Here is a 26,581-nt window from a genome sequence, read left to right as displayed (position 1 = left end):
TTTTATTCCAATTTTTCCTCAGATACGTTATATATGCTTTAGAGTAGCTGTATCTGTTGAGAATGTCTATTCTTTTTCTTAAAAAGGACCCCCTTGTGTCCTTTTTAAGAAACTTGTGTAAGTTTCAGACTTCACAAAATCTGGATCCGCCTCTGCTGGTCTTCCGAAAATTAATTTATGCTCCCAACAGAAGCAGAAGAGAGAGTGCCCGGATTGCCCTGAATGATATTTTGCCCAATGCCTCTTCCCCAGCGACAGTAAAGCGTCAGATTTCATTATCAGCGTGGTCTCACTGGGTTAGAGCTATTGAAAACTTATGAAGGAAATATTTAACTATGATTACAGACGGAGGTTTACCTTTTCGGTTGGTCCCATGGTGTAATGGTCAGCACTCTGGACTTTGAATCCAGCAATCCGAGTTCGAATCTCGGTGGGACCTCTCTTGGGGGAACATTTTATAGTTCTTGGGATCATATCTGAACCGGAAAGAAAGCGTTCCTCTGCTTTACACATTTGTGGTCGTGTGCAATAGTCTTGGCTTCTACGACTCTGTTCAAACAAAAGGACAGAATACTTCTCCTGGGAACTAACGAATTCTTTAAAATTAAGCTTTCCAATCGCACAAAGTTCAATAGCAAGGAGGCTGACTAGAAATGGTCAGCCTCCCAGCAACCTCATGAACTTTTCAGGGCTCGGGCGGAACAGCTCCAGCAGCGCAATTCCTTGATGGAGACCGCATCTCAAAACCTCCAAGGTACCAAGGCCTCCTCGCCGCGCCCGCTCCTAAGCCCCACGTGCCGAGTTGCCGAGCCTCGGCCGGGAGCGCGCTTTCTCCGTCCGAGGTCACTTCTCACCTCCTCTTCCCATTCCCATTTCACCGAGACAGTTCACTCTCCTCTGCCTTCTCTCATTCCTTCTTCTCGTTCTCATCACCCACCCCAAATGCGAAGCCGGCTTGGAAACTCCTCGAAAGCCTGCAGCCGCGGAGCGCGCAGTTCCTGCCGTCCAAGCAGAAAAACTCACGTCTCTCCCCGCGTCTCCCCTTTCCCGCAGCTCGGGCCCGCGGGAAATGGAGCGAACCTCTGAACGCGACCTCCTCAGAAAGTGCCAAACACCTGCACCCGAAGCATCCGGGAAACGGTTCTATGGAGCTGAGGCTCAGGGTAAAGAAATGTCCCCCTGAAAAAGTACTCTGTGTGTAGACAGAGATCACGTTGGAGACAAAGCTGATCAAACGTAGAAAGTCCAGTTAGTTCTAGATAGCCACTCGTTTGCCATTAGAATGAGAAACGCAGGCGAGTGGGAGGAAAGATTTCCTTCAGCTGGACAGGAACTAAATTAGGAGGAGACAGGTATCTATGTTCTGTACAAATTAATCTCTTCTGTGTCATAATAGGCAACCCTTAAATCCAGTGATCTATTTTCAGGTTCCTTCTTGCTTCAACATTTTAATGTTCTCATATGTAACCAAAAAGTAAATCAAGTCCTACTCTCACCAATTCCAGTAACTCACTAAACTATAAATATTTCATTGACTCATATTATGATTTACCATTGGCTACACAGAGACTTTGTAACAAAGTAAGGTTACTAAGTTTATGAAAACAGATTCTTTTGTTTCCCACTATGAGCACTTGATTGTATCTCTACGTAGATGGTCTGTGATGATGCTAATTGCAGGGGGAAATAACATTTTCTGCTTGGAGTGTTGCCTTAGCAGGTGTGGTCCTTGTTGATGCTAGTATGATCAAAAGTATCCTCCAAAGTATCCTCTCTTTTCTGAACTGACCTGATAGCCTTCCCGGGGTGGGGAGTTTCTAACTGCATTCTCTCCAACCAATGCCACCTCCAGCCTGTGGTTCTCAGACATCTGCAGCACTAACATCCTAACCCAAAGCCAAAACCTCAAATAGACTCCAGAGTTCCAACCACCCTCCTGGAACTTTAGGAAATGACGTAACAAAAGGGAGAACCACTTCATCTCAAATACTGAAGGAAAATTAATGACATAATCATTATGGTCATATTTAGCATCAAGGACCCATCTGTCCTAGCTCAAATTCAGTAAATCAGACATTATTCCAAGCCTCTAAATTACAGTAATGAAACATACCTGGCTGGAGGAGGTACCTGCACTTAAGTGACCCAGGGCTGGAGAGAAGGCCAAGGAACAGCTGATATAGGGAGGCAGAACCAGTAACAGACGCATGAGAGGCTGGGAGAGCATGTGGACACTTCTGTAGGGACCTTATCTGGTCTGTGGATCTCCCATTCTTTAAGGAAGCTGAAGGAATCCCTGTGGATATTAACAAGGACTCCCTCCTTGACCAAACTTGTGTCAAGCTCCTCTGAGCCCTCTTACAAACCATCTTTGGCCTGCCCAGCCCAGTTTTAGTAAAGAATCCTGTTGATTCCAGTCTGGGCAAGAATCCCGCTAAGCCAGTTTATCTAGAATCCCCCCAACACCTTTGATGTCCAGTCAAGTTCCCCTTCCTTCACTCTTGATATTTAATCAAGTTTCTTTCAGTAATTTTCCACCCAATGACTCCTTACTCTGCCCCTTCGGTTAAAAATCCTCAGCTGCCTCTGTTGCATTCCGAATGGAGTTTAATCTTCCTGATTGCAATAGTCTTAAAGTCTTCCTTGTCTGTTTGACTCCATCTGGTGCAATTTTTCTTTCACAGTTTCCTCAAAGAACTGATAGACACATCCTGGGAAAACTGCTTTTTCAGAAAAGAGAGCTAACTCAGGATTTGAGGGTGCAATAAATGTAGAGAATGTGTGTCCAATGTAGATGACTGAATTAATTAATGGTAGCCAATTTCCTGAGGATATAAAAACAGATTTTAAAATTTGTCCAAGATATGAGGATGTGGCTGGTAAAATTGAAGGCAGGAGCAGATTTCCTGGGCTGAACATTTACAGAAATAAAGAGCATTCTGGGTGATTGGATGTAATACATAGATACCTCAGCCAGACACAAAGCTTTAAGATCAACATGAGAAGCATCTGGATGCTTTATTAAATTACAGATTCCAGAGCACACTCCCTGAGATCATAATTTAATAGATCAAGAGTGAGGCCCAGAATTCTTCATTCACAACAAGCACTTGAAGCAGCCTAGAGATCATACTTCAAATACTGCTCTCACCTTAAAAAAATAAAATAAAATAAAGCAAAAAATATTCTATCTTTATAAATGTAACAAATATTTTGTTGTAGTAAAAGAAATGAAAATTAAATTGCACTGCAGTATCACTATCACCTACTAAAATAACAGAGAAGCCAAAGTTGACAACATAGCATATTGGAGAGGGTGAAGGGAGAAAGAACCTCAGTCATCACTGGCTGGGAGTATAGATTAATAAAATTCCTTTGGAGGGCAGTTTGGCAGGAGGTGTGAATATTTCAAATGCACATATCTTAGGACTCAGCAAACTCCTTTCTAGAAATTTATCTTGCAGTATTACAAATGCACATATTCAAAATTACATATACATATATATGAATAACTTTATACATAAATGTTATTTATGTATAATATTCTCTCTGTATAATCTCTCTCTGTATAATATCTCTCTGTATAATATTATATATAAATGTATAAAGTTATTCATTGCAGCATAGTTTGTAAAAGCAAAAGATGGGGGGAAAAACCTAAATGTCCAATAGAGGGCTGGTTAAATAATATACAGTAACCCATATGTTGGAATACCATGTGTCCTTGGAAAAGCATAAACTGTCACTTTTTTTTATAATATGGAAAGATATATTGCTTAGGGGAAAAGGGGAAGGTACAGACCAATATGCATAGTATGTTATCATTTGTGTTACCCCTTTTTGAGATAAAAAGATATATTTATTGCATGTGGTACATATTCATATATGCTTAATATGATTCTGGAAGGAATTAATAACAATGGCTATCTGTGGCGAATGTAATTAGGTGGTTGGAAAATAAGAAAGGATGCAAGAGTTTTCTGTATAGCTGTATATATATGATATTTTAATAAATATTTAAATAATTTTAAATTAAACTATATTTTATGTATAAAATACTTAAATAAATTTATTTTATAAAATATTTTATATACATATAAAAATATTTTGCCCCAAAGTTCTGACAAGTTGGAGATCACAGCAGAAACTACACAATACTGACATTCTTCTGTTCTGCTAAAGGAGGAATCCTTGGATCTAACAGGAAATGTCATGTGGGATATATTTTCAGTTTTGTCTCTTTAACAAACTTGGTGAAAATTGCAGTACAGTTAAAAATAGGCTGAAAATACCCTGCAAGTGTAACACAACATATAATAATTTGTTGTGTATATCTAGGCAATGTTTTATTATATCGCTCTTCCTCGAAAAAGTCCGTGTGAATATAAGTACACCTCCTGCTCTGAGGCAAGTTGCTATAGTTGTTCATAGGCACTATCCACATGACAAGTAGGAAGTGAGTCAGTGAAGAACACCCTGCTCACACAGTGGCCACCCTGAAGGCGCCAAGGTCCAGAGAACCTCACGACGAGGGTGGGATTCGAACCCACGCGTGCAGAGCACAATGGATTAGCAGTCCATCGCCTTAACCACTCGGCCACCTCGTCTGATGATATTGGGACAAAATCATGTCCTTCATTACTGCAGTTCCGTTCTGTCGTACTATATCTAATTGCCTTTCTTTTCTGGTTTAATTCTGACTCAATCCTCACAATCAGATATTTTTTTATATACATTTCACAGCAACCATAAAACTGAAAATGACACTTAGAGTGGTTCGATTACTTGGCACATACAAAATGAACAGGTAAAACCAGTACACGTCGGTATTTAAATACATAGGTCCTTGTTAAACACATGAATGAATGAACATAGCCAGGATTTCAACCCTGATTTGCTGACGCGGCTCCAGTCAGCTGCCCTGTGTTCTCCCAGAGAGTAGGGTGCCTCTGCCGCTGCACTCTGCATTCGAGGGGCCGAATTCCCTACGTCCTGATTAGAACACGTCCCGGGATTCCTGTTTTCTGGGAGAGACCAGGAAACATCAAAACCTGGCTCTGTAGTTCTTATATTTGCTTCTGAAATATGCTGGACTGCTGAAAGACTCCTTCATTTCGGTCTTGTTACCTTCTCTGGGGCTTGGGATTCATCAGTCTGAGACACACGGCAACGGATGAAAACGTGGTTGAAAAAAAGTATCAGCAGAAAACCCGCAACTGTCCTGACCGGGCCGTTTTGTTTCTAGAGCAGATTGGCGTCTTAGAGCAGATTGGTGGCCCTTCCCCACCGAGAAGGGCCAGGTGGGGAAATCTTCACTAGTGCAGGAGCCAGGATGCCTGGGTCCTGTTGTGGTTCTGTCCCACTCACCGTGTGACCTCGGGCAGGCCACTTCACCAGTTCCATATCCACTCCTTCCCTCTCGCCTCCACAATTCCACCACCACCACGATTCTTCCCCACCCTCCCCACCCCCAGGAGGAAGATGAACTTGACAACTTCAAATAAACTCAGCATCAATAAACCCCTGTCACTCGCTAGGGTTCAACTGCTTTTCTACATTTAGTGCAGACTTTTGGAGAGAAATTTGAAAAGACTCTCACATGCCCAAATGCTGTAGCTCCTTCCTTCCTATGAAATCTCTACTTCGGTTCTCAACTTTGGCAAGAGTGACCCTCTTCTTTCCCTCTCATGTTCTTTTACTGAATTTCATAAACTCACCTTCAACATACAACATACCCTGAACCACTTCTTTCCCACTACAGGTTTTGGCCCATAAGGAGAAGTCCAGGCTCAGTTCCTCCACCTCTCTGCTCTTCTGATGTTAAATATTCATCCCCACAGTTGTATTTCTATTGCCGTTTGGCTTCAAGATAACCTGCTCCTCTGCTGATCCAGGTCGGCTTCCTGCAGTTCTTGTTCCCAACTGCTCTGATTCCCAGGCACCCTAGGCAGGGCTCCCACATCTAGAGCTTTATCACTAGTCACCCTGACCTGTGCTCCACGTGCTCCTGAATGACTTTAGGCCCCATATAATATCATATTTGTTTGTTTTGAGTGACCTCCCTAGAGAATTCTCCAACTCTTTGTGAGACCAGAAATGTCACAAAGAGTGCACTATCTAGGGGCTAATTGTTGGGAAGTAGGAGGTCCATCAGAGCTTCTAGTCAGTCATAATTGGTGAACATTTCCTTTAATTTTCCAGTTTTTAGAGCTGCATTCTTTGCATTACTTGACTTGTGGCTGCTTCCTCCATCTTCAAAGCCTTCAGTGTAGCATCTAGCTTCAGTCCACACATTGCCTTCTTCTTCTTTGCTTCCCTCTTATAAAGACAGTTGTGATTATATTTAGGACCCATCCAGATAATCCAGGATAATTTTCCCATACCAAGACCCTTGATTTATTCATATCTTCACTCTCCTTTACCAAATAAGGTAACATTTACAGGTTCCAGGGTTTAGGACCTAGATATCTTTGACGGCTGTAATTTGGCTTACACAGTACATATATTTTTGAACCCAGTGATATAACTCCTGGGCATATCTCCGAGATATTTAGGGAAAACTTTACAACGATGCTTACTGTAAACAGGCACAACATCTAATTTTGTCTTCAATCTAGTCATTAGTCCTCCTCTTTTCTCTTCTCTACTCTTCTCATTCTAAATATTATTAATGTGTGAGTTCTCCCACAGAAAAGCCAGAGTATTGGGGCTTGGTGTGATCCCTAGTTTTTATTTTCAATCCTTCTTGAACATTATTTTTCCACTCTCATAGCTTTTTCCTCTTTACCTTCTCCTGCCAAAAATCCATAAAGAACAATTTAACCTAAAGTAGGTTTTGGAAATTTCTACTTCCATAGGTAACAAAAAACCTTTTTTCCCATCGAAAAATTACCTGGATCCTTATTTTCTCTAACAGCAGTGAGCCTGTTATCCAGACCATGTTTTCTGAGAAAAAGTATTTAAAGAACATTTTTCTGTAATATGATTGATTTCACAGAGGGGTCATATTTTTCCCTGCGGTTCCCCTTGTATCTTCAGAGATCCTTATGACCAGTAAATAATATACAGTCCCAAAGACATGGGGAATTCCTGAGCTGGGGAAGATGGTGGTTATCAAAGGGATACAACTAGATTACTCCAGGTTGAGAAGTTCCAGTTTAATACCAACAACAGTAAGAATAGCCACCAAATAGTAAAAGCACACTCTGTTCTAGGTCCCAGTGAATAAAAGTTTTGTACATTTCTTCTTTAAACCTCACAACAGTCATGAAATATAGGTATTATCATTTTCAGTTTACATGTGAAGAAACTGAGATTTAGAGAGATTAAATAACATATCCAACCCAGGCACCTGAGACATCTCCAAGGCCATTTCAACCCCCAAATCTAGCAGGTTGCAAGGCTCTGTAAACAAATAGATAATACTGTTTCCCTTTTCTCCCTAGGCCAGTGTTCTCTATTGCAAAATCCAAGTGGTGTTTGCTCCTGAAAAAATGTCTGTCTCACATTAGGTTTCACTGGACTTTCTCATTCAGAAAGCAGAATTGCCCAGCATGACCTCTGGGGAGGGTAAAGGGATCTTGCTAATTTGCTCCTTAGGCCTCTTTTGTGGTTTCTTAAAACCTTTTAAAAACTTTCTGAGGAGATGTTAAAATGAGTATAAATTGAAGAAGAGGAAATATATGCTATAGAGCATTGCCCTGTGGAGAGTATGGACCTGAAATCTGGCCCTGTCAGTACTGATCTTGAGGATGTTTGGGCATCTCCAGAGGGAGCTGCAAGTTGGAGGGACAGAGGCAAGACTCCACCATTGGATTTGAGAGTATTTTAGGAGGGGAAATGCCAATAAAATGATCCAGATATCACTTCTCATTGCCTTGTCTGCCTAAGAACAAAATGGAAAAACAACAACAACAAACAAAAACAAAAAAAAACAGAAAGAGAAAAAAGAGAACTCCCACTTAAGTGTAGAAACACTAAATCAGGGGATTCAGGTCACATACAATTCTCTAGTACTCTGAAGATAAAAGCTTACCAAAAACTAGTTCATTTAATTTTCCTTTTCCCACATAAAAAGATTCTTGTTGAACTTTGATAGTGCATCTTGATGCTCTGTGTTAGCCACTATACATCATGTCTTAGGAAACAATAACGAATTGCTCTTTTCTTTTACTTCAAGGTTAATCATGATATCCTTGGTAAACACTTTACCGTGGAAGGGAAATCTCTTGTGGAGATAAACCCCAGGCAGAAACAGGAAGAGGAACCCCCCAGCGACTGAAATAACATATCTCTGAACACTGTTCTTGTGTTTGAAAACTTCATATTGAAGTATAACAAACATACAGAAAAAGTACACAAATTATACTTGGCAACTTTTCATACAGTGAACCCATTTGTGTAACCAACACCCAGATGAAGAAAGAGAACATTCCCAGTATCCCAGAAGCTCTTCTCCTGTCCTCTTCTAGCCACTACCCACAAGACAGGAACTGACTTAATTTCTTATACCATACATTAGTTTGGGCAGTTTTAAAATTTCATACAAAAGGAATCATACACTCTGTTAGTTTCTTTCACGCAACAAGTTTATGTTTGTGATTTTCCCCCCCTTATCCCTATTTGCTTTGGGTATATCAGAGGAGGTAGGACTCAGTTAAAAAAACAAAAACAAATTCCCCAGCCCAAATTCTCATCCTGATCATCAGCTCCCTCATCCACTTCTGTTGAGCAGAATCCCAGTGTTGGGTGTTTATTTACTGGACATGAGGACAGACTCAGTCTAGGAGAGTGTGAACAAGACAGTGGCTTAGAAAGTAAAAAGGACTCAAAAAAATGAGGGAGACATTTCAAACAGACATAGGAAGCCAGTTTGAAGGGACTCCCAGTGGCCAAATCTGGGACTATTTGTGCACCAAAGTAGTTAAGTATCATAATCAATTATAAAGCATCAAAAAACTAGAAATCCATACAAATGATTGTTTAGTAACATGCCAAGCACTGACTGTAAATATGGTGGAAGGACTGGAGTTGGAAAATCATTATTCTGTAACAATTGTAACAAAGATTTTCTCAGACTGTGCATGTTAAATCTTGGGGGAGATTTTGATGAGGAACAGGATATTTGCAGTCTGAAATCACTGTCCTACAAAGCAGGGATCAAAATTAACCTCACCAGTGAGTGACAGATAGTCCTTACCTGTCTCCAGGTATGGTACTTTGAGAAGCACACAGCATTATCTACGTAGTAATCCACTGGGGAATGCATAGTCTGAATCTAATCGGGAGAAAACATCAGTCAAAATCAAAGTGAAAGACATTATATTTTTAAAAATAAAAGAAAAAATACACTATTATTGAAATGGCACATTAATGTCATGAAAAAAAAAGAAAGGCTGAGGAAATGTCCCAGATTAAAGAAAACTAAAGGCATGTCATCTAAATACAATACCTGACACTAGACTAGATCCTGTACTCTAGGGGGTAATTGGTCAAATTGGAATGCAGACTGCAGATTAAATACAGCTATTTATTTAATGTTAAATTCACTGAAGTTCATGATCGTACAGTGGTTATGTAGTAAAGTATTTAAGGGTAAGTGAACATGATATACTGCAGCTTACTCTCACATGGGAGAGAGAGGGAGGACATAGGGTTAAATATTAACAATAGCTAAGTCTGGGTAAAAGGTATATGGTTATTTGGGGTAATATTTTTATTTTTTTCAAAATTTTAATAACTTTGAAATTCAGAGGGAGAAAAAGAGAGACTGCACTGGACGTGCCGGAGAAATCAATGCGTGTGAATTGGGCCCGGGCCAACTCTTTAAAGTATAGGAAGCTTCCCCCCTTCCCAAACCTTCCGAGGTACTAATAATTCTTCATAGCTCCCTGGTTCCCAAGGGATTGGTCGAGGAGAAACAGAAGCCAGTCCTGCCTTGCCTGCTCACCTTTTATCTAAATAACATCCCAGCCCAGCCCAGCCCACCCTCGACTAGCTCCGCAAGGCAAGGGGACTCCAGGGTTTTGCCGGAGGTAAGTGTTGCTAAATTGGACGATCTGGGCGCCTACAGTCCAGGACATCGTGAGCTCGCTGGGATGTTCCCTGCCATCACCACGAAACACTCAGTGGATTTTTCTGGCTTCCGGAAATGGAGATGATTTGAGGGTCTTTGTTCCAAGGGAGTTGGTGCTGGACGCGGGAACTGGAGCTCTGCAGGCGCGGACCCGCTTTGACTCCACCTCTGCTCCCTTCCCAACGCCACCTCCTCAGTGGGTACCCCGGCTGCCCAGCTACCTGAAGCCTTACATGTGGAAAGGGCAGGAATGGAGGGAGGCTGGAGAGAGTGAGAGACAACAGATTGTCGAGACAACAGATTGCCTCTTTTCAGCCTCCTTCCTTTGGAGTCTCATTCTGTTGCTTTCTTATGAGGCCGCTGCTCAGTCTGTTTCGCAAATGGAGAATTTTACGCAAATGGAGAATTTTACATTCACGTTTCCTCTGCAATTTACTAAATCTTTGAGAAGCAAAGAAATAATGATTATAAATCACGAAAGGAATCCGAAGAAAACCAGTTGCAGTTGGGGGTGTAGCTCAGTGGTAGAGCGCGTGCTTAGCATGTACGAGGTCCCGGGTTCAATCCCCGGCACCTCCACCAGTTTTGAGAGGATGCATTTGTGATCAAACCACTTTTCCTTTCATCTCTCCCTTTAAACCTGGTGTCTTCTTTCATTCAATTTTCTGCCTACCTGTACTGCCTTTGTAGTACCCAGTTTCACCCCGAGAGCGTTGCCACCACCAGAAATGTCCTAAATCCTACGTGACAAGCGTTTTTGAAAGATAATTGGCCTGATTTCCTTGGATGCCAAGTTAAAAACAGAAAAGAAGAAAACAGAAAACAACAGACTCTAGGCTTCATTCACTTTCTTCTGAATTCTGAAGAGTTCTTAGAGCAAAAACCAAACTGGAGGTGGAATAGCAGGAAAATATCTATGATTTCTTCCTTATGAGTGTCCAACCACCCCATACTTAGTTTTCTTAAATCACTAGATATGGAAGCAGTGGGCTCCAGTCATAACCACAAGGTTCTATGCACAGAGAAACAATAAAGCACTGTCTGTCATTGTACGTGATGCCTTCCAAGTCTAAACTGAATGATACAGAGTGAATGAAGACTGGCTGCTTCAGTGAATCCAGACCATTGCCGCTTTGCTGAGATAACTTATTGGGAGTGTGAGAGATCAAGCATCTAAATATCTCCTGTTCAAGAAAATTTCAATCAAAATAAATGACATGGGCTCATTTCAGAAATAAATCTGAGTGAACGACCACTTCCACTTTGCCAACACAAACAAGTATCCCACAATAACAATATGTCTTAACCAATCTAAAAATCAAAGCTGATTTGCTTAGGCCCACCTAGTCTGAAACATTGGTTTCATAATATAAGAGGGAAAAAAAATAAGTTGTCCCTTTTAAATATATTGATTTCTAGGAATTAGTTTTTATTCTGGAAAATAATTCTGTACAATATATATTTTTAGTAAGTTTTTATCATCTGTACCACCTATTTAAGTCACTTTAAGTATATCTGTGGTCACAGAGATTTAATTTCTTCATGACAAGATAAGGATATCCACTATCGTTACTATTTTAATGCTATAATGGAGGTACTAATCAAGGAATTTAGCATGAAAAAGTAATTAGAGGAGTAGGTAGTGGATAGAAAGGGATAAAACTCTCTCTATATATCTTGGTAGGGTTATATATCTAGAAGCTACTCCTCAGAACAGAAAAGCTACTACAAATGGACAATTTAGTAAAGAACCTGGTTGTAAAATTAATACACACTCACACACACACACACACACACACAAGTCTTCCTACATCCAGACTTTGGAGGGTTTTGGTTATTGATTCATTATTTTGAAAGCTGACAAATGAAGGAAAAGAATCAAGTACTTATACTACCTCACATACGGAATGTATGTCAGGATAAACATACAGTTGATGAGGAAAATTTTTTTTCTTTAGAAGAATGACAGCTAATACATGCAGAAGGAACGATAAAATAGAGTCAACATTTTGCAGCTGATATTGCTATAATGCATCCTGGTCACAATCATCAGTGGTTGCTACAACCATGAGGTGAAATTGGATGGGGGAGCTCTAGAACAGATGGAGCGGGCTGACATACCCGATCAATTCCTCTCTAAAAGTGAGACTGCTACACAACATGTGCCTCTTGACACAGTGAAATAGAACATGCCCGGGACCACCAATGAAATACTTTTATTAAAAAATTAGTGCTTTGTCTAATCTAATAGATGGAACCATCTGTTTACAGTAAATATTGGGAATATAGGAATATATTTAATAACATCACAAAAATGCAATCAGTCAAATCCAGAATGTGGGACATTCTGGACAAACGGACCCTCAAGAAAGAAATGGCATGGGGGATAAAGGGAGGTGGAACTGATACAGATTAAATGACATGTAAGGAGAATAATAGACAAATGCAACATATCTGGATCCTGATTCAAACAAAGTAATTGGAAAAAGAAACAATCAAACACATACTGAGGATTTGATTATATTAAGAAGTTTTATTATTTTTGCTGGTTGTGATGTTATTGTGGCAGTGTTAAAAAAGAAATTTTATAACTATTAGTTGTACATGGGAAAATATTTATAGTTGAGATTAATATCTGGAACTTGATTTTTATTCCAGGAGGGGAATAAAAAGCACAAAAAGAGACAAATAATAACAACAAAACTATGATAAATGCCGAAGTTGGGTGGTAAGTACATGGGTATTCATTATAGTATGATTTCTACTTTGTTTTAAAATATCCAAAACAAAAAGCTAAAAATTTAATACTTTATTTATATAATATGCTTTATATTGTATATTAAATATATTTAAATTTTTATTTTCATCAAAGAATCACTTCTATTTCTTTTTTGTTTTTTCTTCTTTCTCTAGTTCCTTTAGGTGTAAGGTTAGATTGTTCATTTGAGATTTTTCTTGTTTCTTGAGGTAAGATTGTATTGCTATAAACTTCCCTCTTAGAACAGCTTTTACTACATCCCATAGATTTTTGGATCATTGTGTTTTCATTGTCATTTGTCTCTAGGTATTTTTTGATTTCCTCTTTGATTTCTTCAGTGATCTCTTGGTTATTTAGTAACGTATTGTTTAGCCTCCATGTGTTTGTGTTTTTTATGGTTTTTTCCCTGTAATTCATTTCTAATCTCATAGCATTGTGGTCAGAAAAGATGCTTGATATGATTTCAGTTTTCTTAAATTTACTGAGGCTTGATTTGTGACCCAAGATGTTATCTATCCTGGAGAATGTTCCATGGGCAATTGAGAAGAAAGTGTAATCTGCTGTTTTTGGATGGAATGTCCCATAAATATCAATTAAATCTATCTGGTCTACTGTGTCATTTAAAGCTTCTGTTTCCTTATTTATTTTCATTTTGGATGATCTGTCCATTGGTGTAAATGAGGTGTTAAAGTCCCCCACTATTATTGTGTTACTGTTGATTTCCTCTTTCTTAGCTGTTAGCATTTGCCTTATGTATTGAGGTGCTCCTATGTTGGGTGCATATATATTTATAATTGTTATATCTTCTTCTTGGATTGATCCCTTGATCATTATGTAGGGTCCTTCCTTGTCTCTTGTAACATTCTTAAAGTCTATTTTATCTGATATGAGTATTGTTACTCCAGCTTTCTTTTTTTTTTTTTTTTTTTTTTTGCGGTACGTGGGCCTCTTACTGTTGTGGCCTCTCCCGTTGCGGAGCACGGGCTCCGGATGCACAGGCTCCGGACGCACAGGCTCAGCGGCCATAGCTCACGGGCCCAGCCGCTCCGTGGCATGTGGGATCTTCCCGGACCGGGGCACAAACCCGTGTCCCCTGCATCGGCAGGCGGACTCTCAACCACTGCGCCACCAGGGAAGCCCCTCCAGCTTTCTTTTGATTTCCATTTGCATGGAATATCTTTTTCCATCCCCTCACTTTCAGTCTGAACGTGTCCCTAGGTCTGAAGTGGGTCTCTTGTAGACAGCATATATATGGGTCTTGTTTTTGTATCCATTCAGCAAGCCTGTGTCTTTTGGTTGGAGCATTTAATCCATTCACGTTTAAGGCAATTATCTATATGTATGTTCCTATGACCATTTTCTTAATTGTTTTGGGTTTGTTTTTGTAGGTCCTTTTCTTCTCTTGTGTTTACCACTTAGAGAAGTTCCTTTAGCATTTGTTGTAGAGCTGGTTTTGTGGTGCTGAATTCTCTTAGCTTTTGCTTGTCTGTAAAGCTGTTGATTTCTCCATGGAATCTGAATGAGATCTTCCTGGGTAGAGTAATCTTGGTTGTAGGTTCTTCCCTTTCATCCCTTTAAGTATATCATGCCACTCCCTTCTGGCTTGTAGAGTTTCTGCTGAGAAATCAGCTGTTAACCTTATGGGAGTTCCCTTGTATGTTATTTGTCATTTTTCCCTTGCTGCTTTCAATACTTTTTCTTTGTCTTTAATTTTTGCCGATTTGATTACTATGTGTCTCGGCGTGTTTCTCCTTGGGTTTATCCTGTATGGGATTCTGTGCTTCCTGGACTTGGGTGGCTATTTCCCATGTTAGGGAACTTTTCAACTATAATCTCATCAAATATTTTCTTGGGTCCTTTCTCTCTCTCTCTTCTCCTTCTGGGACTCCTATAATGCGAACATTGTTGCGTTTAATGTTGTCCCAGAGGTCTCGTAGGCTGTCTTCATTTCTTTTCATTCTTTTTTCTTTATTCTGTTCCGCAGCAGTGAATTCCACCATTCTGTCTTCCAGGTTACTTACCGATTTTTCTGCCTCAGTTATTCTGCTATTGATTCCTTCTAGTGTAGTTTTCATTTCAGTTATTGTATTGTTCATCTCTGTTTGTTAGTTCTTTAATTCTTCTAGGTCTTTGTTAAACATTTCTTGCATCTTCTGGATCTTTGCCTCCATTCTTTTTCTGAGGTCCTGGATCATCTTCACTATCATTATTCTGAATTCTTTTTCTGGAAGGTTGCCTATCTCCATTTCATTTAGTTGTTTTTCTGGGCTTTTATCTTGTTCCTTCATCTGGTACATAGCCCTCTGCCTTTTCATCCTGTCTCTCTTTCTGTGAATGTGGTTTTTGTTCCACAGGCTGCAGGATTGTAGTTCTTCTTGTTTCTGCTGTCTGCCCTCTGGTGGATGAGGCTATCTAAGAGGCTTATGCAAGTTTCCTGATGGGAGGGAGTGGTGGTGGGTAGAGCTGACTGTTGCTCTGGTGGGCAGAGCTCAGTAAAACTTTAATCCGCTTGACTGCTGATGGGTGGGGCTGGGTTCCTTCCCTGTTGGTTGTTTGGCCTGAGGCAACCCAACACTGGAGCCTACCTGGGCTCTTTGGTAGGGCTAATGGCAGACTCTGAGAGGGCTCAGGCCAAGGAGTCCTTCCCAGAACTTCTGCTGCCAGTATCCTTGTCCCCACGGTGAGCCACAGCCACCGCCCCCCCCCCCCCCCCGCCTCTTCAGGAGAACCCCCAACACTAGCAGGCAGGTCTGGTTCAGTCTCCCCTGTGGTCACTGCTCCTTCCCCTGGGTTCCGATGTGCACACTACTTTGTGTGTGCCCTCCAAGAGTGGAGTCTCTTTTTCCCCCAGTTGTGTCGAAGTCCTGCAAACAAATCCCAGTAGGCTTCAAAGTCTGATTCTCTAGGAATTCGTCCTCCTGTTGCCGGAGCCCCAGGTTGGGAAGCCTGATGTGGGGCTCAGATCGTTCACTCCAGTGAGTGGACTTCTGTGGTATAAGTGTTTTCCAGTCTGTGAGTCATCCACCCAGCAGTTACAGGATTTGATTTTACTGAGATTGCGCCCCTCGTACCGTCTCATTGTGGTTTCTCCTTTGTCTTTGAATGTGGGGTATCTTATTTGGTGAGTTCCAGTGTCTCCCTGTTGATGATTTTCCAGTAGTTAGTTGTGATTCTGGTGTTCTTGCAAGAGGGAGTGAGAGCACGTCCTTCTACTCTGCCATCTTGGTTCCAATCTCGCAATCCTCCCTTTCTTGAGCAAGGATTAAATTAGCCTTTTACATGTTAAGATTGAACAATCGTGATTTATTTAACATTTTGAATATAGAAGCTAAAAATAGGTATTGTGGGGTTACGAGGTTAGGAAACAGAAGCTGGTCTTTCAATAAAATAAAATTACAGTTAAAGTTATTGAACTTAGCATAGGGAAGGCCTACTTAAGACACACAAAGAAACCACTACATAAATAAAAATATTGGTTCACTTGCCTTGGTCAAATATGACCTTTTGACAAACTGATAAACCAGGATAGACCATTTATACATATATAAGCTACATATGATGAAAATTGTTATTAAAAATAAATGAGAAGCTTCTACAAATCAATTTCCAAAGGAAACCAATTAAAAATAAATAAAATAGTTTATTTTTTCTTATCTAATCAACAATTTGGATGAAGGTGGAACTTATGTAAGGCAACCTTGATTGTTGAATATATTAACGTGCAGTGAAATATGTAATTGGGTGTGTGTGGTGTCTGTGTTTCAATCTAAAATGAACTGCAAGTGCCATTTATTTTTACTTAAAATACTTTGGACAAGAGAATTTAATATCTTGTCCCAAAACTCTCCCGTTAGCTAATAGGCACTTATTTTGAAGTCAATCTGATAAATTATAGTACTATTTATAGCTTTATACTTCAAGTTAGAAAGAAAGAATGGAAGGATGGAAGGAAGGAAGGGAAGAAGGAATTTCATGTTGTGTTTTTGCCAAAACAAAATTTTTAAAAATTTAAAGGACATTACAGGGGCAAAGTCTGAATAAGGCCTGTATATTAGATAACAGTACGATATCAATGTTAATTTCTGATTTTGGTACTGTGGTTATATTAGAGAATACTATTATAGGAAACATACACTGAAGTAGGTAGAGGTAAAAGATCATCATGTCTGCAACTCTCAATGATTTATATATATACATATATAATAAATTAAATGAGATTAAATATTCAGATCTGGGAAATTTGAATGATGATAAATAGGAATTCTTTGTCCTGTTCTTGCAACTTTTCTGTAAAGCTAAAATTACTTTAAAAGTAATAGTTAAAAGAAAAGGTAAGAATAAAATATAAGTTCAGATAATCAAATCCCTTAACAAAAGCCCACATTTGGTGAATGGCAGATCCAGGAAATGGATAGATACTTTATCACCTAAAACTCGATGCTCCTTTCTTTTCTGTGCATGGTCAGTCACTTTATTGCCAGACTTTTCTCTGCATTCATATATAGACAGATTTTGTTTTTTTACAATAAGAGTTTGGTCCATTGAATGAATAGTGCTTTCTTTAGAGGGAAGAAAACATCTCTGAATTGAATTGAAAGCCACTTCACTTTTTAATCTATGCCCCAGTGCAGAATCTTAGGAGTTTTCTGTTGAGTTTGCACTGTAAGGAGACCAACTGAGTTCTTTGCTGAGTATGAGGAGACTACAAACCTCCATTAAACCTCGTTACAAAACCGCACTTGGGGTTCAAATAACCTTAGAAGAGCTGACCTCGAATTTCTCTTATTTTGGTAGTTAAGAACTTCCAATAAGAAACAGAATGGAGAGTTAAAATTTCCAGAGAACTCCCTGTTAGCACAAATACCTTCTCACTCACTAAAACATTGGTGAATTCATCATCATTAGATAGAGAGAGAAAGGATAGGATTATGAATTATTGATCTAAAATTAAGGAAAAGGAATGGATGCATTTACTTTATTTCTGTCAAAGTTTTACTCTAAAACTGTCTTGGAAAAAAAGTCACTGTCAGCAATGCTTCCCCTGGAGTTGTAGAAATAGGTTCTTTCTCATTTGGGGGGATTTTCTCCCTAAAACTTGATGCCAGTTCCCTTTTATTATTTTTTACATTTATGTTTTCTGCACCTCTGGTTAAGTTGCTTAAAATCTACTCTTTTTCATTTTAAATCTATCTTCCAAAAAGAAAACAGTATGCTCTGCCTCTCTTTCCTACATAATTCTTCCCCTTTTTTGCAACTCAAGTGTCCCCCTCTGTGACTTCCCAGATTAAACAGAATTTCTCATATATGTTCTCCTAAATCTCAGTCATTCTTTTTTGTAGCATTTATCATAGTCATGATATTATATTTCTGTCTGTGATCATGTAATTGATTTCTATCTCCTCCTTCCTTCCCACTAAGCTCTTAACTCCTTGGAGGTGGAGACCAGACCTGTTCAGCTCACCTTTCCACATGCTGAATGAGTAGGCATACAATACATAATTTTTGGAATGAGGCGATGAACGAATGTTTCATAGGTATCAGCTAAAATAGATAAAGGTAGATCTTCTGCTGCTTGGGGCCAGCTGTAAGAGTTGTTTTTCTGCACAGATCTTCTTTCAGAACTCATTTCATTGATCTCACATCCAGAAATATAACTTCTTGAACCTGATATGCTGGCCCAGAGTCATGATACTGATGACCAGATGTTTGCCTCTAATGGTCCAATTTTAGTCAGCCTAGGAGAGGGAATAATAGTCCCATAAAAATCAACATCAAGAAGTAAAATATGCCCCTATAACCGCCATGTTTCCTTAATACCAATTTGGGATTTACTTTATTGGTTTATGAAAGTCAAGGATTTTTTTTTCAGTGGTTCATGGACACCTAAGATCTTAAGGGGATCAGTGAACACCTTCAAAGAATATAAAAAATTTATCCATATGTCTGTTGGAGCATTTTTTCGTGGTGATCATTGGCAAGTTTTCATCAGATAATCTAATGAGTTTATGTGCCATACAATTTTAAGAACTATTATTTTAAACCATACTGGATACTGTTTGATTTTATAAATAAGATTATTTGACATTTTAAACCATGACTTTGAACTGGAAAATATTAGGTTTAGACCCTAATTTGGTCATTTATTTCCTAGCTGTGATTTGGGCAAGCTACTTCATTTCTCTCCAATTCTCAGTTTTCTCATCTCTAAAATATGCATAATAATGCTTACTTTTGTGAGTGTTTTTAGGGATTTAAAGGTATGTGAGGAAACACAAAAATGCAACATAGTAAGTGTTCGATAAATTGCAGCCATTTTTCATCTATGTATAACTTAAGTAAGATTGCTTGGTGTTTGAGAAACCAGCAGAATATATTTTTAAATGATTTGAATAAAAAGTTTTCCAATTTTACTCTGGAAATCTCTATTCATAATTGATATTGAACACCTAAGCAGTTAAATTCCAGTACAGTATAACCATATGATAGACCATCAGTAGAGAGCCTGAGGGTGATTGAGAATGCAGGTGTACGAGAATGCAGGTGTAATTAGAAGAGGTGAAAAAAAACCTCCAACCACTGCGATTAAAGAAAATATCAGACAAACGACTTTTAGGAGGGAAAACAGACACCTCATTAGGCCCTGCTGGGATTCAAACCCAGGATTATCCTATTTACGTGACAGGCTCTTTAGCCAACTTAGCCACAGAGCCTGCGGTTCGAAAGTTAAGGCCTCCTTTCTGTTCAAATCGTACTCAATTAGGTGAAAACCTGAGTTAATTAGAGTCACTGCTCACTTTCTTCTCGAATAAATCGACCTTGCAGAGCAGACAGACCCGCGATGGAGACTCCTGGAACTTAAGACTCCCATCAAGCCTAGCAAAACGCATACACGCACTCACACCGTAACAGATAGAACAACCATGGAATGGGAAAGAGTAGATACGAGCCGAGTGTTCGTTGTGGAGGAGGGGACTTCTCTGAATGAGGCCAAAGAAGTTCTTATATTCCATCCGATTGTAGTAATTTAGAATCCTCAAGTAAGTGGATATTCTAAAAGTAGAGTGAAAAGCTTTAATAGCAGAATAGGTCAGTTAGAACTTCAATCAAATTAATGGCATTCCTGGTTGTTAGAAGAGGGCACACTTGTGCACTGAAAAACAAACAAAACGGAGACAAACAACCCAAAATTCCAAACACATTCAGACTCTGCTAACAGCTGTCCGCTTGTGCTCTGCTTGGGGAAGTAGGAGATGGTCATTCAGGAGGCAGCTCGGTCAGAGTTCACTTAAAGGTTTTATGATTCAAATCCCAGGAGCCTTTGCCTGCCCGGGCTGGGAAATGACCTCTGTTCCTGCAGCTCTTAGGAAGGTGCACAGATGGAAATCACAGCTCCCTAGGCTCTGGGAGGCGTCGCAGATCGGGAAATTCCTCCTTTTCTATACTACCTTCTTCTTATTGGTTCTTCAAAAGGATGTTCTTTAGTATTTTCCTCATGGACCCTCAACTTGTAGAAGCTAAACAAACATTTACTGATTGTACAATTACGAAATTAAGAATCCATTCTTAAACTGTTAACACTTGCCTCCTGGTTTTCTGCCTGTAATTGGAATAAGGCTGGCGCTGAAAAGGGAGTGAGTTCATCAAATTAGCAGATGCCACGGCATATCCACCCAGCTTCTGCTGCCTGGTTAAAATACAAAATGCGAGGACTCCAAAATTCTTTATTTAACCAAGTAAAGGCTGAAAGGAGCTCTGGGCCTGATAATACCTTTGAATCCCAAAGTCTTTTTTAATTCCTTTCTTGGGTCAAATGGTCTGGCACTGACATTTTCTATCCCATTCAGAATGTTTTTATAGTGAATATAAACTTATTTTCTTGCTAACCAGGATAGTCACTTTTTAATTTAATATATGCTAACAAATTTCTATGATAAGGGTCATGCTACTACTCCATTTACGGTTACTGTATATTTGGAAAATATACAGTTTGGAAAACAGCACCTTCAAAATAATAATGGACAAGGAATCATGGTGCTTCTGAATTCTAATTGGCTCAATTGTTTATGATCAGGACTGTATAAATTTCAGTTACAAAAGCACAATTGGGATGACAGCATTTTTGGCTAAGTATTGTTCAAGTATTGTCCAACAAGAGTGATATTACTGAGTACCTACTATGTGTCAGGGGCTGAAATTAGTTCTATGGATACAACTAGGTACCAGATGGCCAAAGATGATAGAAAATAGAACAAGAAACTTTAATAAAAATTTAATATGATAATAAAAGAAGCACAAGATGATAGATGAGCACCTAACAAGGGCTTGTAATACTCTGTACTATGAACACTGCCCAGTTCAATACATTTTTTGATGATTTCTCTTTAATGTATTTCATTTTTTGTAGAAAAAGTATATTTTACATATATATATAATGTATAACTGTACAAGTAGTACTTGGAAACATCTTTAAAACTTTCATGTTAATCCCAGGTATTTAACCAAAATAGGAATCTCTGCCAAGGTGGAATGAAATAAATCTGACCAAGGCCCAACAGTAGGAAGGTCTGCAAGGCGCATGAAATAAAATTATCATGAGAGTAGAAAGAGTCAGAATCCATGGAACCTATTCCAATGAGGTCCTTCCGGAAATAGCCTTGCACTCAGGTAAACAATACGTATGAGAACTGAAAGAGCAAATAACATATGAGACCCCAGGACAATTTGATGCACAAGTGCTTGATTAATGTTAGACCCAAAATAACTAAATGAGGGATATGAATATGGATAGTGGAACAGGGGATTTTTCGTAACTGCAATGATTTCTCATTACCCTAATGAATGCTTCCTCTGTTGAGAATAGGGTGATTCAACATAATACTAGCTAGTAGATGTTATCAGTTGAATTTTGTCCCACTAAAAATTCATATGTTGAAGTCCTAATCCCCACTACTTCAGAATGTGACTGTAGAAGTAGTCGAGAAAAAGGGTCATTACTAATGTAATTAGTTAAGACAAAGTCATCCTGGAGTAGGGCAGGCCTCTCTGTTACAATATGACAGCGGTTCTTGTAAATGGGGGAAATTTGGAAACAGACATACACACATGTGAACATGAAAGTGGAGATTGGGGAGGGGGATGCACCCATAAACCAAGGAATACCAAAGATGGTCAGCAAACCATCAGAAGCTACAGGAGAGGCATAAGAAGATTCTCCCTCATAATCCTCAGAAGGAACTACCCTGCCAACACCTTGATTTTGGATTTCTAGCCTCCAGAATCATGAGATGATAAACTTCTATGGTTTAAACCATGTAGTTTGTGTTATTTTGTTACAGTAGCACTAGGCATCATCCTCTGAGTATGAGCTAAGTTTTTTCCTAAATTTTGCCCCGAACTTAACTGAAGACAATCTATTTTAAAAAGGGTTGAGAACTATATTCAATTTTCTATGATAAACCATAATGGAAAACAATATATATAAAACAATATGTATATATATACATTCTTATGTAATATATATATATTTCTATATAGATATCTGAATCACTTTGCTGTACAGCAGTAATTAACAAAACATTGTAAATCAACTGTATTTCAATAAAAATTAAAATAAAAAGAGAACCAATGAATAAGGGGTGATGGGAGGTAAGTGTGAGAAGGGCTCAAGTACACTAACTAAAAAGCTGAACAAAAATTACTATAAATTTTTTATAGATATACATACATGTAGTAAAAGATTAAAATGCAGATTGAAAAGATACTAATGGACTTCAGGATGGTGGTTACTTTTATGGAGAGAGGAAGGGGAATGGGAAGTGAGGGGTGATGCTTCAACCATACTTCTAAATTATTTCCTTAGGGAAAAAAGAAGATCTGGGTAAAGGGTACATGACATCTATTATAATATTCTCTGTATTTATGCTTTACTATTTCATAATTAATTTTAAGTTGAATAAAATAAAATATATTTGCATAAACTTTCACATTATCGTATTAGAAAAATAACAAAAGTAAAAGTAAAGATTAGTGCACTTGCAAAGCCCCAAGTATTCACATATTTGCTTTACATGTAGTAGAGCCTCTTCCCTTAACAGATATTGCCAGAATTTCTCTAGTTTCTAGAAAATAACAGAGCAGAGACATAATCTTTGCCATTAAGTAGCTAAAATGTTAGTTGACAAAACAAAATGTATCTATGGATAATGATACTGTAGCTTTACCTAGGCCACATGGAAATGGGCTTTCCCTGAAGCACAGTGACATAAGTAAAGGCAAGCCTTCCAACATTTTATGTCAAACATACCAGAAAGCTAATACAAGGGGAAAAAATAAAGGCAATGACTTGGAATAGCAATCTAAAGTTTCCTCACTTTGTGAAACAACCATTCAAAATAACTTAGAATTTACCCTAAAAGAAAAGTTCGGGGGAAAAAAGTAGTAGGACCCCTTAAGGATTAAGCACAGGAAGTTCTATGTGAGCAAATTAGCTCTCCCCAGTATAACTTTTTTCTGTCTCTTCAGTTTATTTTCATTTTTAACTTTTATTGGTGAATAGCTTATTTAGAATACCAAAAGATATGAATATTGCATTTTTATGCACCTAGCACATTTGTTACTTTGTTCATTACTAGAAAGTTAATCCTTTTTTTGCCATTTGGTAGCAACTGTGAAATAGCTATTCCAACCCCCTTATCCAACCCTCCTCTCCTTTGATCACCTCACACTCTATGAATTCAAAAAATGATCATCAGATTGCCTTCCCTGAATGTTTAAAATCTCCCAGATTTACAACATTTTCCTGAGGTCCTGTTGTCTAGAATGCACTCGGTGCTTTGTGACCACCTAGAGGGGTGGGATAGGGATGGTGAGAGGGAAGGGATATGGGGATATATGTATACGTATAGCTGATTCACTTTGTTATACAGCAGAAACTAACACAACAATGTAATGCAATTATACTCCAATAAAGATGTTTTAAAAAAACAAGCCTTCCATTATAAAGTCTTAGCCCCAAGTTATCAGTATCAACTCCCCTTTTTCATGAGGAAATTTTATTTCAGAAAATGTAGTGTCTTTCCTGCTTCAAGTCTAGGTCAGAGCCATCTCAAACTACTGATAGATATCCCCGAATTTAAACTTTGGGGTGGGGGGAAGCTTAGAGTATATTTGTTCTGTCCTGGAAGGCACTGAATTATTAAGTGATCTACTTTCTTCCCAGTGACCAGCTTTGCAAACACAGGGATCTCAGGAAGTAACAGTTTTCATTTCACAGTCCTTGAACAACTGTGGTAAGATAAAAGAGAGAGAGAGGTGTTTCTCTTTACTTAGCAGAATGGTATGTGAAATTAAGTTATATCCCATGGATCACCCCTGTCTGCCCTTGACTTGGCCAGTCTGGGGGCTGCTCCTGTATCTGTGACTACCTCAGTCACCAGTGGTGTTTCTAGATAAGCTTAGACTAACTGAGAAAGGGATAAGCCTGCAGGTATACCTCTCTTATGCCTCCTCCTACCTTTGTGGATATTTTGAGATAATTTAAATAGAGAATTTCTAGACCAGTGGTTCTCAACCTTAGCTGCATATTCAAATCACCTAGGGGGATTTTTAAAACGCTAGTGTCCATTCCACACTCCAGACAAATTAAACTAGAATCTCTCAGAGTGGGATCCAGGCATCAGAAAATTTTAGAGCTCTCCAGGTGACTCCAATGTGCAGCCAAGTTGTAGAACCACCGCTTCACTTTTAAAGAAATTTGTAGGCTCAGGGAAACTGTATTGATTTCATCTTTCCCTCCCATCACCCAGTACACACTTTACCTACCAGATAAAATAATTTAGTTAGGACACTGTTCTTGGATTGCACCTAAAACTTTTTTATTGGTTAAATTAAGGTGAGTCTTTTCATGTGGTTTGGAATAGAGAAATCTTAAAAACAATCTTTGATGAAGTTGATCATAGTCTGGTGACATGAAGTGACAAAAAAATCAGGTGGTAAGTCATAATTACAACTCGAAACTGGTTCCTAGGTAGAACTGTTGGTATCTCACCACTACTAGACTTGAGTGTGGGTAATATGGCATATTGAAAATGGGAGGAACAAGAAAGGATAAAGTCTGTGAACTATTTCCTTATTAACCGCTCAGCTGGTAGATGCTATGGCTACTATTTTAAGTTTGTTCAAAGTGTTCTAATATCTTTAGAGCTATACCAGAGTTAAACTATTGTAGATCTGTAATAAATATTGGCAAGACCAATTGTTCAATACATGACAGCACAGGATGATTTAGCTAATAGAATGCAAGCTTCAGCGCACCACACTTTCAAAGGCCCATTTTAAGACCCATACTTTAATTTTGTGGTTTTTCTTAAATAGTCAAGAGGCACAAGCACTAGATCCACCCATGAATGACAGACCAAATCATTAAAGAGTCCAACATAAAGGATCGCAGCCATTATTATTTTTTAACACTGGGCTCTTGTACCTCTAAGAATTTGGTACATTCCATCCCCTAAGGTTCAGGAGCCCTTAACTGCAGCCAGGCAAGGGACGCCTGGAGCTGCTGGAGGCCTTGCTGAGAAATAAACGAAACAACAAAAAACTGTTTTCTAAATTCCCTTCCCTTGCTAATGTGACAAGGTGTCGCAAATTGGAAGTTGAGACAAAAGCACCAAGATACAGGAGATGCTGCATTCCAAAGGGGAATAGCACTTCAACAAAACACACAAAGGAGTGAGCCAAAGAAAGTCCTTACCCACATGAATGGTGTAAAAGGGCTAGGTTTAGAAAGAGAAGCGGATTTTTGGAGAGAATTAAAGTCAGTAACTTTAGAATCAGTGAGGCAAATTCAGAGATTACAAAAGAGATCAGTATAGAAGGAATCAAATCCACAGCGATGTGAACGCTGCGAGCTCTGGCAAAACGCACTGAGGGGGAAACATGTCTGCGTCGAAATGTTTCTACTTCACTCCTTTGTGTTCGATTTCTGAGAGAACTGTCACGTTTTAAGAAGCGAAATTTACCCAATACTTTCACAGCCTCCGGCCTGGGAAAAGCGTATTTTCTTTCTAGGGGAGCTTCCCGTGAAATCCATCTTTCTTATTGAGCCTCAGAGTATGAAACCAGAGACAGAAGCTCAGCCTACCGTCCCATCTCCCGTTCGAAACCCCGCAGCAAAATTAAGTGAAAATACTAATCCGTTCGCAAATCTTCCATTTAGAGTTTACATGAATAACTGTCATTTTGTTTTTTCATGGAACAGGGACTAAAGTCACTCTTGATTTCACTTTGTGGAAGACCATCTCTAATCCCTGCTGAGGATGGAAAGGAATAAAATTTTTAAACGGAAAGGTTACTAGCATAACCCGAGCAAACTGTTAAGTACCTGGAGGCAAGATGGTTAATCTTCAGATTCTACAGGAATGGGCTGTGATCGTAAGGCAGAAGAGAATTGTTTCCGGAGCTAGGAAACAAAAGGTTGGAGATGCTGGGGATCGAACCCGGGACCTCATGCATGCTAAGCATGCGCTCTACCACTGAGCTACATCCCCATCGCGCTTGAAAGCTGTTTTCTAAACTACCTTCATGAAATAAAACAAATTTACATTTTAAAACAAAATTATTTTGTTCTTTTCTAAACGATACAATTTTCACCTTCTATTTTATAGAACTCTGTTACCAAGGAATTCCTATTAACCTGTATCTTGCAGACATTCAGTGACTGATGAGAATACACTGATCTCGGAAATCTG

At 39.0% G+C, this 26,581-nt stretch overlaps 4 non-coding genes across 4 annotated transcripts; 2 read left to right on the top strand and 2 right to left on the bottom strand.

The window, feature by feature from the left end:
* The first annotated feature begins 367 nt into the window (after positions 1–367).
* TRNAQ-UUG (transfer RNA glutamine (anticodon UUG)) lies at positions 368–439 on the top strand. Its single transcript has one exon. It is a non-coding gene; the product is annotated as a tRNA-Gln (tRNA).
* Positions 440–4,525: 4,086 nt separating this feature from the next.
* Positions 4,526–4,607, bottom strand: TRNAS-GCU (transfer RNA serine (anticodon GCU)). Its single transcript has one exon. It is a non-coding gene; the product is annotated as a tRNA-Ser (tRNA).
* Positions 4,608–10,582: 5,975 nt separating this feature from the next.
* Positions 10,583–10,654, top strand: TRNAA-AGC (transfer RNA alanine (anticodon AGC)). Its single transcript has one exon. It is a non-coding gene; the product is annotated as a tRNA-Ala (tRNA).
* A 15,654-nt stretch (positions 10,655–26,308) lies between these two features.
* On the bottom strand, positions 26,309–26,380 carry TRNAA-AGC (transfer RNA alanine (anticodon AGC)). Its single transcript has one exon. It is a non-coding gene; the product is annotated as a tRNA-Ala (tRNA).
* Positions 26,381–26,581: the final 201 nt, after the last annotated feature.

The sequence above is a fragment of the Orcinus orca genome, chromosome 10 (assembly GCF_937001465.1).
Source record: "Orcinus orca chromosome 10, mOrcOrc1.1, whole genome shotgun sequence".
NCBI classification, from domain to species: Eukaryota; Metazoa; Chordata; class Mammalia; order Artiodactyla; family Delphinidae; genus Orcinus; species Orcinus orca.
This window is presented reverse-complemented; position numbering and strand designations above follow the sequence as displayed.